This window comes from Amblyomma mixtum, chromosome 7 (genome assembly GCF_055824585.1).
Source record: "Amblyomma mixtum isolate Tamu chromosome 7, ASM5582458v1, whole genome shotgun sequence".
NCBI lineage: Eukaryota > Metazoa > Arthropoda > Arachnida > Ixodida > Ixodidae > Amblyomma > Amblyomma mixtum.
Window position 1 is genome coordinate 148991372 of NC_143018.1, and position 14071 is coordinate 149005442.

A 14071-nucleotide genomic window follows, 5' to 3' on the forward strand; every position below is an offset into this window, starting at 1 on the left:
TGTTCAAGTACAAGTAACCACATCTCATAAAACACGGGAAAACATGACGGTAAAATCTACGGTAATACAAGAAACTCGTGTTCTTTTCTAGATATGGCGATGGATGGAGCGCTAACGCATGCCGGACCTAGCTTCGCAATCTCTGAAGTTTCAATGATCACTCTTGTTACCGTATCTTGGTGATGGGCTACGAATTGACATTTTTCGACCTGCGGATGACAAGCACAATCACGGCAATGAATCCCGATGCTGCGAGCAGCATTTCTTACATTATTTCAGTGTTCTCTCAGCCTGTCGTTAAGGCGACTAGTTTGACCAACATAGTGGTTGCCACAGGACAGAGGGAGAGAGTAGAAAATGTTGCCTTTTCAGGGTACAAACATGTTTCGGCGCTTTTGTATGCAGACGGGGACAGTTTTTACGTGTTTTTCCGGTGCATTTACATGTGCACACAAGCTACCTAATCGCAACTGAACCAAAAATAGAGCGTCAACTCCAGCCTTTTTCCCAATCCTTTTCAAATTGTGAGACACGGCATGCAGATACGGAATGACCGCCGCATTTATTTCACTGCTAGGAGAGGAAGTGCCACATTTCAACTTTTCAAGGTCGTAAAAATTAGAATCCTTGAATGTCGTATCAACTCACAAACCAGTCTGCGCTAAATTAGCATTGTCATCTTTAGATGAATAACATGTTCACACAAAGCACAAGAAAAGAACTGTATTTAGCTTCGGCCCAGAACCTCGCCACGTCCTGTACCCGACACACGTTCTTCCCTATCACCGTAGCTCTACCTATTGGGCTGTAGCGCCGGTTACCTAACCTTTCCCTCTGAATGTATTTAGATCGCGTGATGCCTAACCATGAAAGTGTACACAACAGCTAACCGCAACCATTGAGAAAGATGTGGAATGTCATACTGCAATCGTCTAAAACTACCAGAATGAGGACTGGCAGCAAGCGTGCGGTATCTCTCTTATGCATCATCATCATCAGCCTTACTACGCCCACTGCAGGGAAAAGGCCTCTCCCATGTCTCTCCAATTAACCCTGTCCAGTGCCAGATGCGGCCACCGTATTCTTGCAAACTTCTTAATTTCATCCGCCCAGCTAACTTCCTGCCGCTCCCCACTACGTTTGTCTCTTCTTGGAATCCACTCCGTTACCCTTAAGGACCAGCGGTTATTATTGCGAAAGCAAGACTAAGCTAGGTTTTGAGCCGTGAGAGTGGTCCTGGCGGTAACCACGTTTGACCTTTAGACGACCCCCGTAGTGACGTCACACCAAGCGGAGAGAAAACTGGAGACCAGCTCGGCTCGTTGGCATGGTCCCAGGGTAACCACGCCGGGCCGCGTACCTGTGCTGCGCGCCGCAGCCGCGAGGAGGCGCTCGCTGTGGTAACGTCACACCAAGCGGAGAGAAAACTGGAGACCAGCTCGGCTCGTCGTCGCAGTCCCAGGGTAACTACGCCGCTGCTGTTCTCTCACTCCTTCCCTTCCTCTCTCTGAGAGAAGACTACGTGTGGATGTGTCTATATGTAAGGTGTTTCGACCAAGGCCTCGTTTGCTTTCGCAACCTACCGGGCTTAACCAAGCTAAGCCTCTGCCAATTTTCCTGCCTTCGCATTACATGCCCTGCCCAAGCCCACTTCTTCCTCTTGATTTCAACTAGGATGTCATTGACCCGCGTTTGTTCCCTCACCCACTCCGCCCGTCTAAATGTTACACCCATCATTTTTCGTTCCATAGCTCGCTGCGTTGTCCGCAACTTATGCATGAACTGTTATGCATGAAAGCTGCCCGCTTCGGCCCAGAAAATGCCGCCGTTGGCATCTGTCGCGTACTCCCGTGGCCCTTTTACGTGGCTGTCCTTCCTCCCAAGTTTTAAAAGAGGTGCGGAGGACCACTCCATCCCATTATTGTTTTCAAGAAAAATTGGTTATTGCGCCTTTCTTACTACGCTAACATTGGTATGGGAGGAAGAAAAGCATTTATCGGTGAAAAATATGTGTTTGAAAATGTTTCAGCCAATCGAATCAAAATTGTGTCATCCTTACTGCCACTGTCTTAAAGTACATGACGGTACGGCGTAGCATTTGGGTTCAGCTCGCGAAAATCAGTGGTGACGCACGCTTATTATTTGCGAAATTAGTCGGTATTGGCGATGGCAGAATTTATTTTTCTTTTCACTTTTCAACTCCCCCCCCCCCCCCCCCCCCAAAGAGAAGAATTTTACTCATGAAAATTATGTGTAGCACTATGTTTGCCACAAAAAAGCCCCCAGCGATATATGAATCAAATAGAACCAGTATATCACCTCCTCCCCCCCCCCGACCTCTCCCTACAATGACTACGTAAAAATGTGCAGTAGTTACGGACCCCAGTTCAGCATGTTCATCTCGGCAGTTTTCTTCCACCTTGCGAGGGAATGGTGCTTTGAGCATGTCGCCTCTAGTCCGTGATTTCCTCAAAACAGTCCTTGCGTTCAATCTGCGGTACACATCGTCAGGAATCCTAGGGAAAACTGGCGACAGTTACGTTGCTCTTACAGAAATCGATAGCTAGAAATCGATAGATAGAAATCGAGCTCCTTCACTCCGGCGGAAATGTGAATGGTGCGTCAACTAGAGTTTACTCGTCGACAGGCAGGCACATGAAGAGTGGAACGACAGACAGCAGCCAAACCGAAGAAAAATCACGGCAGAAGAAATGGAATATCCGCAGCAGTATTTACAGCGAGGCGAAACCCTGTGGGTAAGATACTATAAGAAGACTTGCACGGTCGTGACTTTCGCAAGGTTTCCAAAGTCATACCTAGATGAAACAGACACAGACAGGGTGAGAAGTAACAGAATTCATCTCGCACCTCCGCCCGACTTGGAGCAAGAATTTCGTCTGTCGCAAAGACCAGAAAAAGCAGAAGTTGGACTGAGACCTTGTCAGGACAGCGAAAGCCACGCATCGGCAAAAGAGGCCTTCCACACGTCGCATTATCTGAAGAGCTATGCGAGACACGAAGCGGCCGAACAGTATGGCCGGTTCTAAGAACTGAGCTTTAGAAGGTGGAGATGTACTACAGGCAGCGAATCATGCGGCCCGCGGCGCCCACGACGTCATGTGGAAGCGACCCTCTTGGGGTTGGTTACCCATGAGACACATTACAAGTGAGATGGTATTGGGCAGTTCCCATGCTGTGGGTGCCGGAATTATAGGAACAGAACCAAAAGAATAAACCGAGACATCGAACGGGCCGGTGCTCTCTGTGCGCGCTGCATGCACGTTAGCACAGGACTCGGCGCCCGTTAAAGTTTTCCCGTCGCCTAAGCAAGCTTGCTGACGAACTCACCGGATTCACAGGTGGCCTACACGCTGCGTCCACGAGCACCGCCAATTTTATGTGGTTTCTCTGTCTATGCCTACCACTGTGAGCAGCATTGTTTCAAGAAAATCTGGGACAGCTGTACACGCAAGCATACGTGTAATTCTTACCTGGTATAGCGCCCCCAAACTGGGATGATGGCTGGGGAACGGCCGTCATTTCTGTCTCGTTTTTCTCTTCTTCTTGAGGTAATACGTGAGGTCTGAATTTCCTATATGACAATATCGTGCAGCTGGTCCGGCTCGCGCCAGCATGCACTCGCTGTACGCTAGTGCCACGCAGCAAATTAATGGAAAGCGAGGAACAGTAGTATAGAAGTGGGGAGACGAATGACATTTGTGGCGCGAAGTGTAAACCGTGATGTTTATTGGTAGTGACAGTCAGGTACGTAGAGGGTGCTTGATATAACCTCTGTCAAATATTTATAGAAAGCGACGCATCCGAGCTGTGTGAAACGAAAGACACTCTGTTCCCTGTAGTGTGGCGCTCCTCAGTATTGTCACGTAGTTGTGACGGCAGTCAGATCGTCAGGAAGTCAGCAAAAAGGCTTCCGAGAGAATTTCTTCCCTGCGCTTACTCGCGCCCAAAAGAAGTGAATGAAACGGCGCCAGCGTATCAAGACTCCCAGAGTCTGCTCGGCGCTCGTTGAACAGAATGCGTCCAGCTCTCACCACCATCAGCCTGACTACGCCTATTAAAGGGCAAATCCTTTTCCCTATGTCTCTCTAATCAACCCTGTTCTTTGCCAGCGGCGGCCACCGTATCCCTACGCCCAACTAACTTTTTTACCACCCCCTGCTACTCTTGCCTCTTCTTGGAATCGACTCCCTTACTATTAAGCACCAGGGGTTATCTTCCTTTCGAATTACATGCCCTTGCCTTGAAGGAATTGGTGAGCTCTAAAAACCACGGAAAAAGGACGAACACACAGGACGATGCGCTTCGTCCTGTGTGTTCGTCCTTTTTCCGTGGTTTTTAGCGCTCACCAATTCCTTCAAGTATGTATTTCCAACTAGCCCCAGTAGTAGCTCTTATGCCCTAGCCAAGCTCATTTCTTCCTCTAGAGTTCGACTAGGATGTAATTAGCCCACGTTTGTTCCCCATCCGCTCCGCCCATTTCTGATCTCTTAATGTCATAGTCACCATTTTTCTTAGTATAGCTCGCTGCGTTGTCGTTAACTTCGGCTCAACCCTGGTCATTACTCTTAACGTTTCTGCTCCTATGTGAATACCGGTAAGATACATTTTCTTTGGAGGGATATTCCTAAACTTGGAATAATTATCAGAAAAACCTGTCGTGTGCTCTCCATCGCATATTTATTCTTCTAGTTATTTCCCTCTCATCATACGGATGATACGGGAATGTGCCCAAAGTAGGCACATTCCCTTGCGACTTCCAGTACCTTGCTACCAGTTGTGAACTGCTCTTCCCTTGCTAAGCTGTTGAGCACTACTATGGTTTTCTGCATGTTAATTTTAAAACCTACCGTTCTGCCCTTCCTGCTAACTCGTTTATGATGCTTTGCAGTTCGACTCCTCAGCGAGTTTGCAAGGCAATTTCATCAGCGAATTGCAATTTACTTAGCCATTCTCCGCTAACTCTAATCTCTGACTGTTCCCAATCAATGCTTCCGAACGGCTGTTAAGACGGCGTCGATATCGTGTCTCCCTGCCTCCGACCTTTCTATATTAGAATTTTATTGCTGACTTAATGAAAGCTCTAAGCTTCTGCTATTCGACGACGTATTTTGTAGGGGCCAAAGTAGCGGACCAAAAGAACCGAGTCAGCGGCGCTGAATGAGCGTCTGTGTAGCAGCCAGCCGTATGTCATGCATGCAATTAGAAGAACCACCGTTGCCGTCTGAGCGGACAGGAGAAGCAAGAGGAGAAAAGATTCAGGGATTACTTAAGGCTGCTTACATGCTATGAATGCGCAAGCAGTGTGTCATCGTGAGCGTTTGACATGGGCGCAGGTTTCGCACTGAGAAATGAAACGAACACGAGCCTCCGAGCGCTGATTCTAAGAGCACCGAATCCAGAAAGTTCCGAGTGAATCATTCGCACTGGTCGAATGTCTGTTGGATAGCCTCCAATTTGTCTAGCAGATCTACGATATGTGCAACGAGAAATCGCAACATGAGGAATGCTTGTTGCGACACAAGCGCGACGGCGTCACGGAGCTCGTCTCGCAGAAAATCCCGTGTCGGCGTGATGACACGAACCACAAGAATCTCCAAATAAAGAAAATATTAGGTACTCACTTGGAATCGAACCAATGCCGTGAATACTACGAGGCAAGCGCACTCAGAAGACGCTACAAACGGAATGCTCGGGTTCGAACCCAACCCTGGCGGCCGCGTTTTGATGGAGGCGAAACGCAAAAGGCACCCATGCGTGCGATGTCAGTGGGTTTGAGAGAAAGGACAACGAAGATAAAATGCAGCCATGAAATGGGTACTAAAGATGCAACGGCGAGTATTGATGTAACCTATGGAATGATGGAGTGCATAGTTCGACAAATGGGCTGACGAAGTTCACTGCATCAAGAATGCATGAAGGTAGCGTGCAAGCGAATTTAGAGCATATCGAGATGTCCAATGCCTTTTAAATATGTAAATATAAAGTTCATTTGCAATTCTGTGTTGCCTAAGGCAGGCTAAGGGAACTAAAACTTTGTCCATTGTTAGGGGCACTGGGCAGAGCTTCTGCATGCAATGTTCATAGTACGCACGCTCGTTAGCATACGCAAGGCACTCAAGCAGGATATGTTCCACAGTTTCTATCGAGGCACAGTTGTCACAATGCTGACTGTTCATTTGTCCAAAACGGTATCGCAAGCCGTTTGTATATGCAGCATTCAGACGAAGTCGGTGACAAAGCGTTTCCAGATGGCGAGGAATTCTGGGTGAGAGTGTTGATCTAAGATATGGGTCGATTGGGTGAAGAAATTGGTACTGATGTGTCGGCAAGCCCCAAAGCCGATACGTTTCTTCGGAAGCAAATATTTTAGCCATTTGGTACGCATCAGATTTCGTGAAAAAAGTTCGAATCTATCCTTCTGTCTTTATCTCCCGAATTCCCCTCCCTACGCAGAGTAGCATGCCAGCGATTTTTAAACGCCGGCTAAATTCTCTGTATTCCATTAAATAGTTTCTCTCTCTCTCTCTCTTTTAGAGAAAGGAACGCTTGGGGATTGTGGTATCTTTTACAACCGGCGTCTTAGGGGGCGGTCAGCGGAATGTCAACGAGATCGCGCACGAGGCGGCGCGAGGACTTATCGACCGGGTCCCTCTGGTTTCCCCCTCTACTCCACATATCGAGTACAGGGATCAATTATTCACATACAACGACCTCACTAAGCACTTTTACCTAGGCAGACGAGCGTTTCCGCTCCCGGATAAGAAATTAACCCGCAGCTAGTCGGTCACGTAACGCTTTGCGCCTAACGAGCTCATACGCCAACCCCTGGCGCATGAAGCACATCGACCCAGACTACGACGGACAACATGTGTGTGAAAAGCGCCGTGACTGTGTACTCTTGAACCATAATCTGTGTTGTTGTGCATCGAGTGACGCCTACGACAAGAACAAGGAACATTGGGACAAAGTGCTAAAAAGTGTTTCACTATACACGACCAGCTTCGGGCGGTCCAGAAGGCCCACGCGGCAGCGGAGAGCTTCGGACTCTCTATGCCGAAGCGGGATCTGCCGTCTACACCTGGCGCCTGGCGCCTTGCGCCTAGCCGAGTGTCCTTCAAGACACCTACTGTGGGAAATAAAGTTTTACCACCACCACCACAATCGGCGTCGTCGTTTCGGCGGACGTAGTTGTTGCCATGCGCGTCAGTTCTTTCAATCTTTCACTTCTTTCAGCTCTCCTCTGTCTGCACGTGGCAGCGATTGTGGCTCAGCGTGAGCCAGTCGGCAGGCCCGTGCACTTTACTTTTCATCCTTCCTTCAGTCGCAACAACAATACAACATGTCAGTGCACGTTAGAGACCCGCAGGTGGTCGAAATTATTCTGGAGACCTTCACTGCGGCCCGGCCCGTCTTTCCTCCTTTCTTCTTGCGCTCTCTCTGTTATCCCTTCCCTTACGGCGCGGTTCAGGTGTCCGCCGAGATGTGAGACAAATGCTGCGCCATTTCTTTTCCCCCAAAACCAATTTCAATTCTAGGCACGTCCGTTCGAGCTGATAGTGGACGTAATGGATGCGTTGTGGTCTTTGACTTCGTGAAGTGTCTTTGGGTGCTGATGCGTGCAGGAGTGATTATGAGTATGGAAATTTTACATGGCACCCTATTGAAATCGCGTTTTACTCAATAACGCATTTCAGTTGACTGCCATCAGTTGTATAACGCAGCGCCATCTACACTGTAGAGATGAAATCAAGCGCGAATAGCTTGAGCTGAAGTCCGATATGTGGCGTTATGACCATGTTCGGTTTGGGCTATAGAGTTCATTGCAAAGCGACTGCGGCTGGTTCGTCGTTCGTGAAGGTTTAACGTCCCAACGCGACTGTTGTTCGGTTTGGGCTTGTTCTTGGTTCATTCTACATGAGGGTTGAACGTCCCAAAGCGACTCAGGCTATGAGAGACGGCGTAATGAAGGGCTCCGGAAACATCCATCACCTAGGGTTCTTTATCGTGCACTTACATCGCACCATACACGGACCTCCAGAATTCCGCCTATATTGAAATTCGACCGCGCGGCTGGGATTGAACCTGCGTCTATGGAGTCACCAGCCGAGCACCATAACCACTTAACCACAGCGGCGGCTCGCGACTGAGACTATGATGAATGGCATGTGGAGGGTTTCGGTAATTTCTTTGACGTGGGGTTCTTTAACGTGCACTAACGTCGCACAGGGATTGCGGATTTGAATTTGTAGGTCCGGCAGATGAAACGTTGAAGACGTCAACTGGTCTGCACGTGGAGCCCGGTGACAACATGACGATTTCTACCCCGCAGGAGGCAGCGTGGGTGCAACACTTCGCGACCTCTTCTGGGAATCAGTCCTGAGTGCACCTTTTTGTCATGTTTTGTGCGGGTGCCAACTATTGCGATGTCATGGAACCTGCACCGCCCGTGCACCTGATATGTATGCGTCTGTGTGCTGTCGCGGTCAACGAATGAGACGCTAACAAAGACGCAGACCTCCATTAGGCCTCTCGTTGTGCATTTTGTCTTTCACTGCTAACTTCCTGAAATGTGAAGAAAATGATAGGTGTAACGTTACGAGATCAGAAGCGGATGGAGTGGGTGAAGTAATAAACGCGGGTTAATGACATCCTAGTCGAAATCCAGAGGAGGAAATGGGCTTGGTCAGGGTATGTAATGAGACCGCAAGATACTTAATAGAAGGCAAGCGTAGCAGGGGGAGGCAGAAAGTTAGGTGGGTGGATGAGATTATGTTTGCGGGGATAGGAGGGTCGCAACTGGCAAAGGACAGGGTTAACTGGAGAGACATGGGAGAGGCCTTTGCCCTGCAGTGGGTGTAGTCAGGCTGATAATGATGATACAAACATCGTTCCGTCACGACTTGGTTGGTACGTCCACCGATATCTAAGAGAGTTATGGCGCATTTGCTCTCTTCTAAAACACAAGCACAGCGCAGGCGTAGAACTTCCAATTTAGGGAGAAGCATCACTGCAGTCCGTACGTGACCTCTTCGGGTGGCAGGTGGGCTGCTCTCAGAGGCCTACTAGAGACTCGGAGCAATTTGTCCAACGGGCAAGGCGTCGAGCCGAGCTGGCGATGGTGTTCCGTGGACTCGCCCGCAGCGCTGCAACATGCTGTCGTGTTTCACTCTTAAAGGATTGATGGATGGAAAAAGTTTTTTTTAGCAAGAAATTCTGAGGTCCACCGGCTTCGTTGCCCTCCGCACGATCCCACTCACGGTCTAAATGTCCTTGTGATGTGGGTCCTTGTCGTATGCATCCGGGCTGATGGCCATCTTCTGCCTGGCCAGGTCCGCTGACCGCATTGAAGTCTCCCAGTCTTCTCAGGTTCGAAGAGGCACCGGCCCGGCTTGCGGAGAAGACGCCGAGCGTGATAGGAGGATGTGGGTAAGGGTGGCCTTAGGGTGGAAGCACAAAATGCATATGGGGGGAACCGGCATAAATTTAGAGATTGGCTGATGTAGGCAGCGTTCGTGTCTGCAGGCGGCGCCAGACTGACTGTTCTCTGGTAGTGAGGGATGGGTGGGGTGGCGGATAGATGAGGCGCTCAGCGCGGGAGTTTGAGGTAAGCTCAGCAAACGAGTGCATATGCTCCTTCAAGAAATCCCCCGTGAGGCCCGCCTGTGCCCGATTTCTGGATCCTCGGGCTACGAAGTGCGCGGCCTCGTTGCCGGGATCTCCCGAGTGCGCAGGCACCCAGATGAGCCCAGCGCGTCAGCGGAGCTGGGCATGTGCAGCAGGCATTTCGCTCGGGAAGAACCCTGCCTCTGGTAAAATTCATAATGGCGGTTTTTGAATCACTAATAGCGCAACGGGCTTCTGTGTGTGCCAGAGCAGTGGCTACAGCGGTCTCCTCGACTTCCTCAAAGGTGGTGCCTGAAGGAAGCTCGAAAGTTAGGGTTGTTATGTGTGGGTTGTGGATAACTGTAGTTGCTCCGTGCTCACCGCAGGCGGCATCAACCCAAACAAACAGGATATGGTTCATACCCGCACCATTTGTGCAGTGTTTCCGCCCGCGGCCTAGGTATTGGTTCGGCTTATATTGAAGTGTGATGTGGGTGTCGAGGGTTCTTTTGTTTGCAGGGATATTGATGCCTAGCTGACTGAGTGTGTCGTCCGGTCGCTGTAGTGGCTAGTCTAATATACAGTGCTTGTAAGTGGGCCTCGCGCAGTTGATGTAGGGGTGAGTTCGAGCATGCAATTCTCGTCTCTAGTCTTTTTTGGTAATTTAAGTGCCGCTTTTGTTGCTTTCCGAATTAAGTAGTCTATTTGCTGCATCTCACTGGCTGTTTGTTTCAGGTACGGCATAGCATAAAGAATTCGGCTGAGGGTATAGGCGTGGACTACGCGAAGGGTGTCCGCCTCTCTCAGCCCATGTGCGCGTCCAGACACCCTTTTTATGAGTTGCGTGATGGCTGCCAATGCCTTTTTCAGTCGCCTAATTGTGCCTTAATTTTTTCCATCATGTAGAAGGTACAGTCTTCGAATGCGCATGACATGCACCTGGGGTACCTGTCTGCCGGAATTCAGATTGCTATGGGTGTTTGGTATGTCGGTCCCTTAGCGGGTATGACGAGTAATTCCGATTTTTCTGTGGAGCACGGTAGTCCGATTCTTGAGGTGAGTTTAGTAATGGCATCTGCTGCCGTTTGTATCGTATCCTCGACTTGACCGTCTGACCCGTGTATTGTCCAGAGTGGGTTGTCATCGGCGTAAAAAGTGTGACCAAGATGAGGGATTTTTCGGCAATTCTGTAGCTAAGGGGATAGATAAGTGTGATGTTGAACAGGAAAGGAGAAAAGGTGCCTACATTGGCAGTTGTGTAGGGTGACGTGTGGAGATTATCGATGTGAAGCGTTACTGTTCTGTAGAGCAAGTTGCTAGACTAGTTGGTACTGTTGCATCTTGGTGGAGCAGCGCAAAGGACGGGACACAAGAAACAAGGAAGGAAGTACACAGGCGCTGACTATCAACTGAATGTTTATTTCGAAATACAGAGAATATATAGCAATCATAAGGGGTTGGAACATAGATAAAAGGGCTGCTCAGTCACCGGAATCCAGAAGAGAGTCACGTCAGTAGATAAAATATATTGGTAAATGTAGTGGCGGTGAAAGACGATAAGGAGAAGCGGAGGGTGTAAAGGGCCAAGGCGCGAAATAACGGATGATGAATTTTTAAAGAGGCAAAAAAAATCTGCAAATCTGGCCAAGCACTGTAAAAAATCTGAAAGTAAAATTTGCGCCCCAATATTTGACCAATGTGCAATCATTGGGAAAGGACGAGATCGTACGTCGAGAGAAATAATTGAGGCTTGCAACATCCGTCGTGCGAAAGACCACTGTGTCTGTACATCATCCATTAGTTTATCTCAGAAAGAATTGGCTTTTCTGAGAACAGCAGGGCATGCGTTGTGACTCTGCGTTGTTTGATCCCATCATGTTTTTATTGTTTATTCCGGGTTTTTCGTCTTTTAATTGTGACATACGGTTAGCTTTTATTCGTCGCAGGCCTTTACTCCTTTTAGTTGTTTCGTGCTTTTAGCACCCCCTTTTTTGCCTTTTTAAAAATTCATCATCCGTTATTTCGCGCCTTGGCCCTTTACACACTCCGCTTCTCCTTATCGCCTTTCACCGCCACTACATTTACCAATATGTTTTATCTACTGACGTCACTGTCTTCTGGATTCCGGTGACTGAGCAGCCCCTTTTTCTATGTTCTACCCCCTTATGATTGCTATATATTCTCTGTATTCTGAAATAAAAATTCAGTTGATAGTCAGCGTCTGTGTACGACCTTCCTTGTTTCTTGTGTCCAGTCCTTTGCGCTGCTCCACCAAGATGGTACTGTTCTGTGTTGGAGGAAACCTCTTATGTAGTTGTATACCGCAGGACCTGATTGTATGTTCGTGAGTGCCTGCAGTATTGCTGTGTGCTTTTTTCATGTTTATAACTAATATCGCATTAGTATGTGTTGGTGTAAGCGGGTCAAGCACTTCTGATGTTAGCCGCCGCGGTGGCTCAGCAGTTATGGTGCTCGGCTGCTGACCCAAAACACGCGGGTACGATCCCGGCCGCGGCGGCTAGAATTTCTTTGCAGGACAAATTCTAGAGGCCCGTGTACTGTGCGATGTCAGTGCACGTTAAAGAACCCCAGGTGGTCGAAATTTCTGGAGCCCTTCACTACGGCGTCTCTCATAGCCACAGTCGCTTTGGGACGTCAAACCCCATAAACCAACCAAACCAGCTTCTGATGTTAGTTGTAGCATAGCGTCCTGTGTAGATAACCGGGAAAGACACGACAGCGCAAAACGGCAACACGAACGAGTAAGGGAACAGGACGAGCGCTGCTCGTCCTGTTCCCTTACTCGTCTGTATTGCCGTTTTGCGCTGTCGTGTTTTTCACGAATACGCACCAACAAGCCCAGCTGCAAGTACTTCTTAGATAAGCGGGGTCTGAAACCGACCATAGTGTGCGGGTATTGTCTTGTGCATTCCATGTATGCTCTTAGCCGTGCTAGTATGAGCTGTTCAAGAAGTTTCCCTGAACTGAAGGTGAGTGATATTGGTCGCATATTTGCTGAGTGATTGGCTTGCTGAGTGATTGGCCCAAGAGCTGCACTGTTAAGCATGCTAACAAGTTCGTTGCTTGTTCGACTCGGGTCGTTTACAAGATACCGCTGTCATGTGGTAGAGTGTACACGGGCCAAACTGGCAGATGTGTGTATGACCGGGCACGCGAACATAATAATTCTCTGAAAAATTCGTCAGATCAAATACTCTCCCATGTCACTGCAGGAGTTGTAAAAAATGTGTTCCAGGTTTTAACAACATTTCTTTTATCGGAAAAGGGAAAAACAGGGAGGAGAGGGAAATCCTTGAGGCCTTTCATATTAGGCTGCAAGGCAGTGACATATGCATCAGTGCACCGTCCTTGCATCTCACTAGCAAGGAAGTTAATTTCCTAAGCAGAAGTGTGCGCGTGCAAGATTGATAGACATATTATCTGTATTTTGTTGTTTGCCAGTGTTGGAGCGTGTATCCACTCCTCGGTGATCTGCCACTTATGTATCTGTTTGTTTTGTTTGGTGTGTCTAATATGCATGCATCTTCTGGTGACCTAGGTTGGCCGTTTCTCGATTAAACTTCAGTTGTTAGTCCAGCGTTGTCCTGTGTTGTTCTTCTCCTCGTGTCTCGTTCTTTTGCTGGTGAAGTTATGTCTGATTGGCTTCTTGGGCTTGGGATTAGTATTAAGGCGAAAACATTTAATGCCCCATACTGCCGTGACCAAGATGTGTTAGCAAATGTGTCCGCGTTTCGGATGCATGCCTTGTGTGGGCATATGCCAATCATGACCAATCGATACTTAATCGGGTGCAATCGAAAGACATCGGAACATGATATAAAGTCATTTCATGATTATCACTGCACTTAATGACTAAATAACTAATTGGTTATTATCAGTAGTTAAGTGGCATGTGGAACTGTGCACAACACCTGTACCTTAGATAACACTAATTAATCAGTGTACTAGTTAAGGTCACGTTAACTATCACTAACCATAAATTATCTAGTATCACGAAATGTGCAAGTCATGATTAACTATCATTAACATTAATTAACGGTTAGACGTTTCTAGACATTGTGTCGAACATTCTAGACAGTTGAAGGCGAAATTCTAGAGGCCCGTGTGCTGTGCGATGTCAGTGCACGTTAAAGAACCCCAGGTGGTCGAAATTTCCGGCGCCCTTCACTACGGCATCCCTCATAGCCTGAGTTCCTTCGGGACGTTAAACCTCAATAAACCAAACCAAACCATTCTAGACAGTTCCATCACTTGACAGGTGAGTGACAGGACATGATGGATGGCATTAGAACAATGGTAAAGACCATTTAGCCTAATTAACCTTTAGTCAGAGCAGATAAATAAATAAAACCGAGTAGGAAATTGGTCTAGTGGGGGAATCGAACCAGGGTCTCAGGAGTGCGAGACGAGCACGCTAACCACTCCG